This window comes from Nycticebus coucang, chromosome 13, assembly GCF_027406575.1.
Source record: "Nycticebus coucang isolate mNycCou1 chromosome 13, mNycCou1.pri, whole genome shotgun sequence".
Classification (NCBI taxonomy): domain Eukaryota; kingdom Metazoa; phylum Chordata; class Mammalia; order Primates; family Lorisidae; genus Nycticebus; species Nycticebus coucang.
The window spans coordinates 32,307,591-32,319,087 of NC_069792.1; the positions used below are offsets into that span (position 1 = coordinate 32,307,591).

General features: G+C 38.5%; 1 non-coding gene across 1 annotated transcript; it reads left to right on the top strand.

Annotated features, from left to right (window-relative positions):
• The first annotated feature begins 1,517 nt into the window (after nucleotides 1–1,517).
• Nucleotides 1,518–1,602, top strand: LOC128564166 (small nucleolar RNA SNORD87). The gene has a single exon (XR_008374034.1). It is a non-coding gene; the product is annotated as a small nucleolar RNA SNORD87 (small nucleolar RNA).
• Nucleotides 1,603–11,497: the final 9,895 nt, after the last annotated feature.

Consider the following 11,497-nt stretch of genomic DNA (forward strand, 5'->3'; position numbering starts at 1 on the left):
GTTACCTCCCACCCCCATTCCCCTGCCCCCCATCTAGTAGTACCTATCTCTAGTTTTGTGTCCATCGGTTTCTTGATCCTGTGGCTGGGAGGTGAGATGGATAGTTTATTATTCATATGTATCTTTAAACATAGGCATTATAAGAATGAGTATGCATGTAGTTGTCTGTAGTTCCTGTGAATCATAATACTAAACTGAAATTTTCCAAATTAGAATTATTCACAAGCAGTAATTTTATTCCTCATACTCAAGTGAAATATTTCAGCATTTCAAGACATGAAAATAATGATAGTTTAGCAGGGTCCAAACTTGTATGTCTTCATAAATCACATCAATAATTGTCTAGCTCAATGATTTATACTCCTGAGGTGCTGTGTGACATTTGTGTGGCCCTGGCCATCTCCTTTGCCCTGTTTGTGTACATTCAGTTAACTTAAACTTAATTCTGTAGGAATGTGTCTGGTAATGCTGACAGTGTAAGGCATCCCTTCTCTAAAACTACTAGATTTGCCATTGTACTGTTTTCAGGTGAAAATCTTCACACTAGTTTCTGTACATCTAGCATTTAACCTGACTTAGTGCATTCTAGTCAAGCTCTAGGACAGAAAAGCAATGGTTGTCTACTCATTAGGACCATTGTGTCTTAAAATCAATACTGTGATGATGAAGGATATAAAATGTTTCCATCATTTATGTAATTTTTAGGTACTAACCAATCAAAAGATTTAAAACACTCAAGTCATTAACAGATGTTTTTAAATTTTGCGTTTGTCAGTTAATACTATCAGAAGTAATGAAACAGGAATTGTGTTCTTTTATTCCATTAGAAATGTATTGAACAAGAGATACTGGTACTTTTATTAAAAAGTGGGTTGGAGTCCCAAAAGGTAGGTTGGGTTCCTTAGAGGATTGACATTTTGTTGTTGTTGAGACAGGGTCTCACCCTATGCCCCTGAGCAGAGTGCAGTGGGCGTGGTAGCTCACCACAGCCTCAGACTCAGGCTGCAGGCACCCCTCTGCCTCAGCCTCTGGTTGCTGCTGGGATTACATGTGCTCAAGGGAGCACCCGGCTGGGTTTTTCCATTTTTTTCATGAATCGGGGTCTCACTGTCGCTCAGGCAAGTCTCTAACTCCTGAGCTCAAGCAATTGATTCTCCCTCCTCAGCCTCCCACAGTGCTGGGATTACAGGCATGAGCCACTGCGCCCGGCAGGAATGAAATTTTTATTAGACTATTCCTTCATATAACATGCCAAACAAATGCAATTACAAATGGGAATTGACAGTGAAACTTTAATTTTTAGGTCTGACAAATCCTATGAATTTTGAAGGTGTGTGAAGGTCATTGTGACAGATGTTTTCCAAAAGCTTAACAGAAAATGGCAATGAAAAAGTAGAACCGCCACTGCATATATTGAGGTACAAAAAGTGTTAAATGACATCTTTTTGGGAATCGTGGTGCTATTGTTACTAACAAGCAATACACAAAATGTTTGATGTGTTATTGACGTTGATAATGGTGGCATAATGATGACTTAAATTTTTGCCGTTTACCCAGCTGAGGATATCTTTGAAGAAATAATTCTTAGACTGAGATGCCAGTAAACTATATTGGTTTATGTTAATGGTATGTAGTACAATTTTTTACTAAGAGGCTAAATGTTCTTTCTCCTTAGCACATAGGTAGCTGCAGATGGATGTCCTTTAGCTGCAGTTTTTTGAAATACTCCTTTGTTGCCTCAGGTAAGTAATTGTAACTAGGAAAGCGACCACATCTGTTGACAGTTAAAAGTGTCTGATAAATCCAAGGGATTGGGTCCAATAGCTGTTGCAGTTGCCTTTGCATGTCAGGATATGGTTTCCTTTTCTCAGCATTGAATTTTTTTTTTTTTTTTAGACAGTCTCAAACTGTCTCCCTGGGTAGAGTGCCCTGGCACCACAGCTCACAGCAACCTCAAATTCTTGGGCTTCAGCAATTCAATTCTCTTGCCTCAGCCTCCCAAATAGCTGGGACTACAGACACCCACCACACCACCCAGCTATTTTTTGGTTGTAGTTGTTGTTTGGGAAATATGGGCTGGATTTGAACCTACCAGTCTTGGTGTATGTGGCTGGTGCGCTAAGTACTGAGCTACAGGCACCAAACCTCAGCAAAAAGCCACTGTTTGAGGTTATGTGGTTAACTTTATCTTTGATTATGAAATGATTTTCACTGTTCTGATTTTTTAGAGGTGTGCCATGCAACATTATGGAAGAAAGAACGAAGACTGCAAGAAAACAGATGAACAGAAGCAAATGATGAAAATGAATATTTTACTTGGTTTTACTAACTTCATTATAAATGATATAGAAAACAAATGTGAGTAATTATTTTAATTGCTGGGCACTAAAGTCTCTTTTCTTTTAAAATAGCTGTATTCTTTTTTTTTTTGAGACAGAGCCTCAAGCTGTCACCCTGGATAGAGTGCCATGGCATCACACAGCTCACAGCAACCTCCAACTCTTGGGCTCAAGAGAGGCTCCTGCCTCCGCCTCCCAAGGAGCTGGGACTACCGGCGCCCACCACAACGCCCGGATATTTTTTGGTTGCAGCTGTCGTTGTTTGGCGGGCCAGGGCTGGATTGGAAGCCACCTGCTCAGGTGTACGTGGCTGGCGCCTTAACTGCTTGAGCCACAGGCGCCGAGCCAAAATAGCTGTATTCTTAATAGTCACTACTAATCAGACCTGTTTTTAGCATACTTTAACAATGTAATCGGCTCATTTGTGGGTGGTGATCTCATTGAGATAAAGCATGGTGAGATATTTCCTGTACTCCCTCCCCACTTTCCCTTTGTAGCTTTTGGTAATTTCTGGAGAGGCCCTAATCGCTGCATGTGTCTTATCTGGCTTCCCCTTTGTAATTCTCTATTGTACCTGAAAACCCGGTAGGACTCTTGAATGCTTGAATGCAATCAAATTGTCCCTTACGTAAAAGCTATCACCTTTCTGTGATTATAGATTTTATTTAAGATTTAAATTTTAAGGGCCCGGGCACTGTGGGTCACCCCTGTTGTATTCCTACCATTTTGGGAGGTGAGGCGGGTGGATTGCCTGAGCTCTCAGGTTTGAGACCAGTCTGACCCAGAGTGAGACATTTCTGGCCACATGCACCAAGGCTGGCGGGTTTGAACCCAGCCAGGGCCAGCTAACCAACAATGGTAACTGCAAAAAAAAAAAAAAAAAATTGGGTGTTGTGGTAGTCGCTTATAGTCCCAGCTATGTGGGAGGCTGAGGCAGGAGAATTGCTTAAGCCCAAGAGTTTGAAGTTGCTGTGACAGCACAGCGCACTACTGAGGGCGACATAGTGAGATTGTCTCAAATAATAAAGGTGGCGTAGTGGGTGCCTGTAGTTCCAGCTACTTGGGAGGCTGAGGCAAGAGGATCATTGGAACCTAAAAGCTTGAGGTTGCTGTGAATTATGAGGCCATAGCAGTGTACCAAGTGCAACAGTGAGCCTATCTTAATTAAAATTTTTTTTTTATTTTATTCAGTTTGACTTCATCTTTGAAAACAGTAATCCTAATCTTAGTACAAGTAATAATTGTGTTATGGTAGGAGAAACTGGGCCAGCAGGTCTGTCTAGGATTAAAAGAATTGAATTTGAAAACTAGATTTCTAGCTAGGTGAAGATAAAGACAGGGAAGTGTTCTGCCTTCATCCCATAGAGAACCGTAAAAGAGTTGTACACGAGAAGCACAAGATAAGCATCTTGCTAACTGGTAACATAAAATTGTAATATGTAAACGTTAAAAACTGGCTTTTCCTTCTAACATTGTCCCTGGCACTAGTAGGTGTTCAGTGATAGTGATCTAGATCTCAGAGAGTTGGTGAGTAGTCCTGCTGTTTGGTTAAGAAACTGAAGTGCCAATTTTGAAAGATATGATGCATGATAGCATCTTGGTTAATAAAGTGGCAGTTCGGTGATATTTTGCTTTTCTGTGAATGGATGTGATCTTTCGATAAGGCTTTGAAGAATGAGAACTAAAGTTTAAGAATTTTTTACAAGATACGTTTTCTCATGATGTTTCTGCCTTTTCAGAACAGAAAAACTTTCCTTCGAAAATGAGGACTGTGGGTGGTGCCTGTGTCTCAGTGAGTGGGGCACCGGCCCCATATATCGAGGGTGGCGGGTTTGAACCCAACCCTGGCCAAACTGCAATGACAACAACAAATTAGCCAGGTGTGGTGGGCTCCTGTAGTCCCAGCTACTCGGGAGGCTGAGGCAAGAGAATCACCTAAGCCCAGGAGTTGGAGGTTGCTGTGAGCTGTGACACTATGGCACTCTACTGAGGGCAATATAGTGAGACTGTCTCTAAAAATACAAAAATGAAGACTGGGCTTCCAAATTGATTTCTTTGCCTTATGGAACCTTTCTTGTAACTAGTCAGGGCTAAGTAGCCAATATATAAATTACAGTCTCCTTGATAACATGTAAATTTTCATTTAACCTGACACGTGCATAATATATGGGGAATTCCCAAGGCTTTTCCAGATTCTGTATTTAGGGCTTGTGAAACTATGTCATAGACATGTCAAAAAAAGCATGAAAAGACCTTAAATTTGAAGTTTAAGGTTATGTAATTTTTTTTTAAAGTTTTGATCTACCACCAGGAGTCATAGAAAAGGTTATATATATTATTTACTCACTAGTTTTGACAAGTTCACAAGTGAAATGGAAAAAAAATAGTTTAACATTATTTGTAAATAAAGCATTATTGCCATCTTGTGACAAATATAGTGGACTACATAAAAGTTATTTTTCACCTTGTTCAGCTTATTTATATTTTTGTCTATTCACCATTGATATTCTGAGCTAACCAGAATTTGTTTTTTAAGTAGTATTCTCCTTGACAACTTTATCACTTATAAATTGTCCACACTGTTCTAAGTTTTAAAATTCTGCTGTTGGCTATAGAGGTTTGGATTAGTATTTATCGCATTAGGAATTAATTTTGAGGAGGCCATACTTAAATTTTTAAAAAATCACTCTCAAATACACTTTCTCCCCTGCTTAGGTAGGAATGAAGAAAAAATGATTTCCTCAAGTCACTTATTCATCACTAGAGAAGATACCTGTCCCTGGTCCATACGTGGCAATAAACTGTTCGAGCTGTCGTTGGCACTGAGTCAGGTAGATATCCCTTTGCTCTAAATACTCTTCATTATGCAATTCAAATGGAAATACTGCATTTGGAGCAACACAAAATACAGCAGCTCCTAAAGAAGGAAACAGAATGTAAGTGAGGAATACTTAAAATGCCAAATGTGAGGGCTGTGCCTGTGGCTCAAGGAGTAGGGTGCCGGTCCCATATGCCGGAGGTGGTGGTTTCAAACCCAGTCCTGGCCCAAAAAAAAAAAAAAAAAATGCCAAATGTGAAATCACTCTTATCAATCAAAATAATGAAAATGTAAAAGTTAAGTTCTGACTCACTCAATAGAGCATGTCGATAATCATGTAAATCTGACACTTGTTCTTTTAAACTAAGGAAGCGGCTTTAGTTTGGTACCAACAGAAGAAGTATTTTGATGTCTACATTTTAAAGCTTGGAAATTGTAAAAAGCATTAGTTTTGAAGCTGAATAGTAATGTTTAGAGGTGAAAATAGTAGAAAAAGAAGGTATTGGAATATGGGTAAAAAGAATAAATGAATGATCAAGGATAAACCCATTGCAGTACATTTCTCAGTTGTTAAAACCATTCATGGCAAGGTAAATATCTAAATTTATGGACTAGAATAGCCCCTCAAATATACTGGCATATATCAAATGATTTTCAACAAGGGTAGTAAGATCATTCTATGGGGAGAAAAAAACAGGAGTTGGAACCTGTTCGTGGAAAAAACATGAAGTTGGACCCTTAGCTTACATCATAGTAAAAATCATCTCAAAATGGAGCATAGACCTAAATGCAAGAGTTCTAAGACTTTAAAATGTAAACATTAAAAGACTGTAAGTCTTAGAAGAAAACACAGGAGTAAAGTTGAATTATTTTGGATTTGACAGTGATTTCTTGAATATCACACCAAAAACAGGCACCAAAACAAAAAATAAATTGGACCACATCAAAATTAAAAACTGCATCAAAAGATACAATCACTGGTGAAAAGGCAACCCAGGAAATAGAAAGTTGCAAATCATATCTCTGATGAAAGACTCTGCAAGTCATTAAAGAACAACCTGATTTTTAAAATGGGGGTCATGCAGGGGATTAGAGTGGAGGGGGCGGGAAATAGGTAAGGATTAAAACATACATTTCTCAAAGAGGATAAACAGATGACCAATAGGCATATGAAAAAGATGTTCTACATCACTAATTAAGGAAATAATCAAAATCACAATGCTGGTCACTTAATTGTGGTCAAGGGTATAATACAACAAGAGGACATTTCAATTCTAAACATTTATACACCTAACTTAAATGCTCAGATTTATGAAAGAGACCTTTTATGAAAGAATTGAAATTATACCTTGTATCTTTTAAGACCACAAGGTAATAAAGGTGGAACTCAACTTCAACAAAATTTTTCAGCCCCATACAGAGGCATGGAAGTTAAACAACCTTATGGTGAATGACAATTGGGTCAAGGAAGAGATAAAGGAGGAAATTGTTAACATAACACCGATGAAGCTACAAGTTACCAAAACCTGTGGGACACTGCAAAAGCAGTCTTACGAGGGAAATTTATCATATTAGATGTCTATATCCAAAAAACAGAAAGAGAGCACATCAATAACTTAATGAATCATCTTAAGGAAATGGAAAAGGATGAACAATCTAATCCCAAACCTAGTAGAAGAACAGAAATAACCAAAATTAAATTAGAAATAAAATTGAAAACAAAAGAATCATTCAGAAAATTAATGAAACAAAAAGTTGGTTCTTTGAAAAAATAAAATAAACCTTTGGCCAGATTAACTAGAAACTAAAAAGAAAAATCTCTAATAACTTCAATCAGAAATGAAAAGGAGACAATAACAGATATCACAGAGATATAAGATATTGTCTCTGACTACAAGAAACTATGCCAGAAATTTGAGAATGTGGGCTGGGCACCCATAGCTCAGTGATTAGGGCACTGGCCACATGCTGCAGGGCTGGTGGGTTCAAACCTGGCTGGGACCGGCTTAAAAAAAAAAAAAAAAAAATACCCAGGCATTGTGGCGGGTGCCTGTAGTCACAGCTACTAGAGAGGCTGAGACAAGAGAATCACTTGATCCCAAGGGTTTGAGGTTGCTGTAAGCTATGATGACACAGCACTCTACTGAAGGTCACAAAGTAAGACTCTGTCTCAAAAGAAAGAAGAGAGAGGGAGGGAGGGAGGAAGGAAGGAAGAGAGGAAAGGGAGGGAGAGAGGAAGGAAGGAAGAGATGAAGAAAGGAAGGAAGAGAGAGAGGGAGGGAAGAAGGAAAGAAGAGAGTAGGGGGGAGGAAAGAAGGGAGAGAGGGGGAGAAAAGCACTGAGATCAAAGAAACAGTAAAAAAATCTTCCAACAAAAAGCCCTGGGCCAGATGGCTTCACACCAGAATTCCATCAAATCTTTAGAAAAAGCTCACAGCTATAATGCAGAGACTATTCTAAAACATGTAGAACAGTGGTTCTTTTTTTTTTTTTTTTTTGTAGAGACAGAGTTTCACTTTATGGCCCTCGGTAGAGTGCCGTGGTGTGGCGTCACACAGCTCACAGCAACCTCCAACTCCTGGGCCTAGGCGATTCTCCTGCCTCAGCCTCCCAAGTAGCTGGGACTACAGGCACCCACCACAATGCCCGGCTATTTTTTTGTTGCAGTTTGGCCGGGCCGGGTTTGAACCCGCCACCCTCGGTATATGGGGCCGGCGCCCTGCTCACTGAGCCACAGGCGCTGCCCAGAACAGTGGTTCTTAACCTTGCTAAAGCTGTGGCCCTTTAATATAATTCCTGTGGGTCCCACAGGTTGAGAACCACTGATTTAGAATGAAGGTCCTTCCTCAAAACATTCTATGAAGCAATCATCACCCTAATACCAAAACCAGGAAAGGATCCAATTAAAAAGGAGTACTACAGACCAATTTCATGAATTTATATAGATTGAAAAATACTCAATAAAATCCTAGTCAATAGATTACAGCTACACATTAAAAAATTATACATCATGATCATGTGGGCTTCATCCGAGGGAAGGAAGGGTAATTTAACATATGCAAATCTATAAATGTAACTCACCATATGAATAGAAGCAAAAACAAAAACCAGAGGATCCTCTGAAGAGATACAGAAAAAGCATTTGATAAAATTCAATATACTTTTCTAACAAGAACTCTTAAGAATATAGGCATAGTGCTTACATTTCTTAAACTGATTGAGCCATCTATGACAAACCCACAACTAATATCATCCTGAATGGAGCAAAACTGAAAGCTCTTCCACTTAGAACTGGAACTAGACAAGGATGTCTTCTATCACGACTATTATTCAACATTGTGCTGGAAGTTCTAGCCAATGCAATCAGGTAAGAGAAATCTATAAAGGGCACCCAAATGGGGGCAAAGGAGGTCAAACTCTTGCTCTTTGCCAATGATATGATCTCATACTTAGACAATCCCAGTGACTCAACCACAAGACTCCTGGAAGTGATCAAGAAATACAGTAACGGGTCAGGGTAGAAAATCAATGTCACAAATCAGTAGTCTTGGTTTACGGCAACAATAGCCAAGCTGAGAAGCTAATCAAGGACCAATTCCCTTCACAGAAGCTTCAAGGAAAATTAAATACCTAAGAATATACCTAAAAAAAGAGGTGAAGGACCTCTACAAAGAGAATTATGAAACCCTAAGAAAAGAAATAGCAGAAGACATTAACAAACGGAAGAACATACCATGCTCTTGGCTGGGAAGAATCATCATTATTAAAATGTCTATACTTCCCAAAGCAATCTACAGATTGAATGCAATTCCCATTAAAATACCAACATCATACTTTGAAGAAGTGGAAAAAATAGTTCTTCATTTCATATGGAAGCAGAAAAAGAAAACATATAGCCAAGGCAATTTTTAGTAATACAAACAAAGTTGGAGGCATCAGTCCCCCAGACTTTAGGCTATATTACAAGTCCACAGTGATCAAAAAAGCATGATATTGCACAAAAATAGAGACATTTGGAACTGGATAGAAAACCAAGAGATGAAACCAGTCTCTTATAGCCATTTGATCTTTGTTAAACCAAATAGAAGCATACACTGGGGAAAAGAATCCCTCTTAATAAATGATGCTGGGAAAACTGGATAACCACATGTAAAAGACTGAAACTGGAGCCACATGCTTCACCACTTAAAAAAATTGATTCAAGATGGATAAAAGATTTAAATATAAGACATGGAATGATAAAAATCCTAGAAGAAAGTGTGGGGAAAACTCCTAAGAATGTCGGCCTGGGGAAAGATTTTATCAAGAAGATTTCCATAGCAATGGCGATAACAAAAATAAACAAATGGAACTTAATTAAATTGAAAAGCTTCTGCACAGCTAAGGAGATAACAAACAAATCAAATAGACAACCTTGAGAATGGGAAAAGATTTGCATGTTACAAATCTTACAAAGGTTTAATAACTAGAATCTATAGAGAGCTCAAATGAATCAACAGAAAAAGAATCCCATCTCTCACTGGAAAGAAACATGAGCAGAACCTTCTCTGAAGAAGACAGATGAATGGTTAACAAAGGCATGAAAAAATGCCCATCATCCATAATCATCAGAGAAACGCGAAAGAAAATCAACCTGAGGTATCACCTAACCCCAGTGAGAATAGTCCACATCACAAAGTCCCAACGTTGCAGATACTGGTGTGGGCATGGAGAGAGGGGAACACTTTTACACTGTTGGTGAGTCTGCAAACTCATATCGCCTCTTTGGAAAGAAGTATGGAGAATCCTCAAAGAACTCAAATTAGACTTCTCATTTGACCCCACAATCCCATTCCTAGGTATCTACTCAGAAGAAAAAAATCATTTTATTATAAGGCTATTTCCACTGGATTGTTTATAACTCAATTTGCAATGCCAAGATGTGGAAATGACCTAAATGTCCATCAACTCAGGAATGGATTAACAAACTGAGGTATAATGTATACTATGGAAAACTATTCAGCCATAAAATGATAGTGACTTTACATCTTTTGTATTAACCTGGATGGAGTTGAAACATAGTCTTTCTACTAAAGTATCACAATAATGCAAAAGCAAATATCCAATGTACTCAATGCTAATATGAAGCCAGTAGACCATCTAATTCACACCCACAGAGGAGAAAAAACTCATTTCAATTCAAGTTGAGGGAAGTGAGAATGAAGGAAGGGGGAGAGGAAAGGAGGGGGGCTTGGGATGCTCCCAATTAATGGGCACATTTCGGTGCAGGACACAAGTACGAGAGGGACTCTGCCTAACAAATTCAAATATGACCTAGTTGTTTGTATCGCCACATTAACCTGAAATAAAAATAAAATAAAGGTGATTGAATTTAAGCTGACAACAAAAATCAGAATGCAATACCACCCTCACACCCATACAATGGCTATTGTAAAAATAAAAAGGAAATAATAAGTGTTGACAAGGATGTAGAAAAATTGGAACCCTTATGTAATGTTGGGAATGTAAAATGGTACACACACTACGGAAAACAGTTTGGTTGTTCATCCACAACAGTAAACAATTTCCATGATCCAGTAATTTCACTTATAGGTATATACTCAAAAGATTTGGAAGCAAAATCTCAAAGGGATATGTGTATCTGCACATTCATGTTCATAGCAGTATTACAAGGTGTAAGCAACCAAAGTGTTCACTGATAAAGGAATAAACAAAATATGGAGAAAATGTGGTATATATGTATTATTATTAAGTAATAGTACTCACACAATATAGATGAACCTTGAGAACATTATGTTACATGAAATAACCCAGTCATAAAAGGACAAATATTACATGATTCCACTTATATGAGGTACCTAAGAATGGTCAAATTCCTAGAGACAGCAGAATGAGAGTTGCCAGAGGCTAGGTAGATGTGGAAATGGGGAGTTGGGGTTTAATGGATACAAGGTTTTAGTTTGGGAAGATAAAAAACTTCTGGAAATGGATGGTGGTGATAGTTGCACAACAACATGAATAAACTTAACACCACTGAATCGTACACTTAAAAATGATTAACGAGGTTGATTTTATGTATATTTTACTACAATTTAAAAAACATTGACTTTTAGTATAGGAGTTCAGCTCTTATACTCCATTTCATTCATTGATTCATTGAATAAGTACGTAAATGGGGCAGTACTAAGAGTACCAAGCCATGCCTCCCTTGCTACCCTACACTCTGCTGCTTCCAGACCATTCTTTGCCCTGCTTCCTCCTTTCTCTCCTTTGATGTTCAGTGCCACCTTGCTTTAACAACCTTTTCCCCCTTCCATAGTGAACGCCTAGCTCTCAGCAC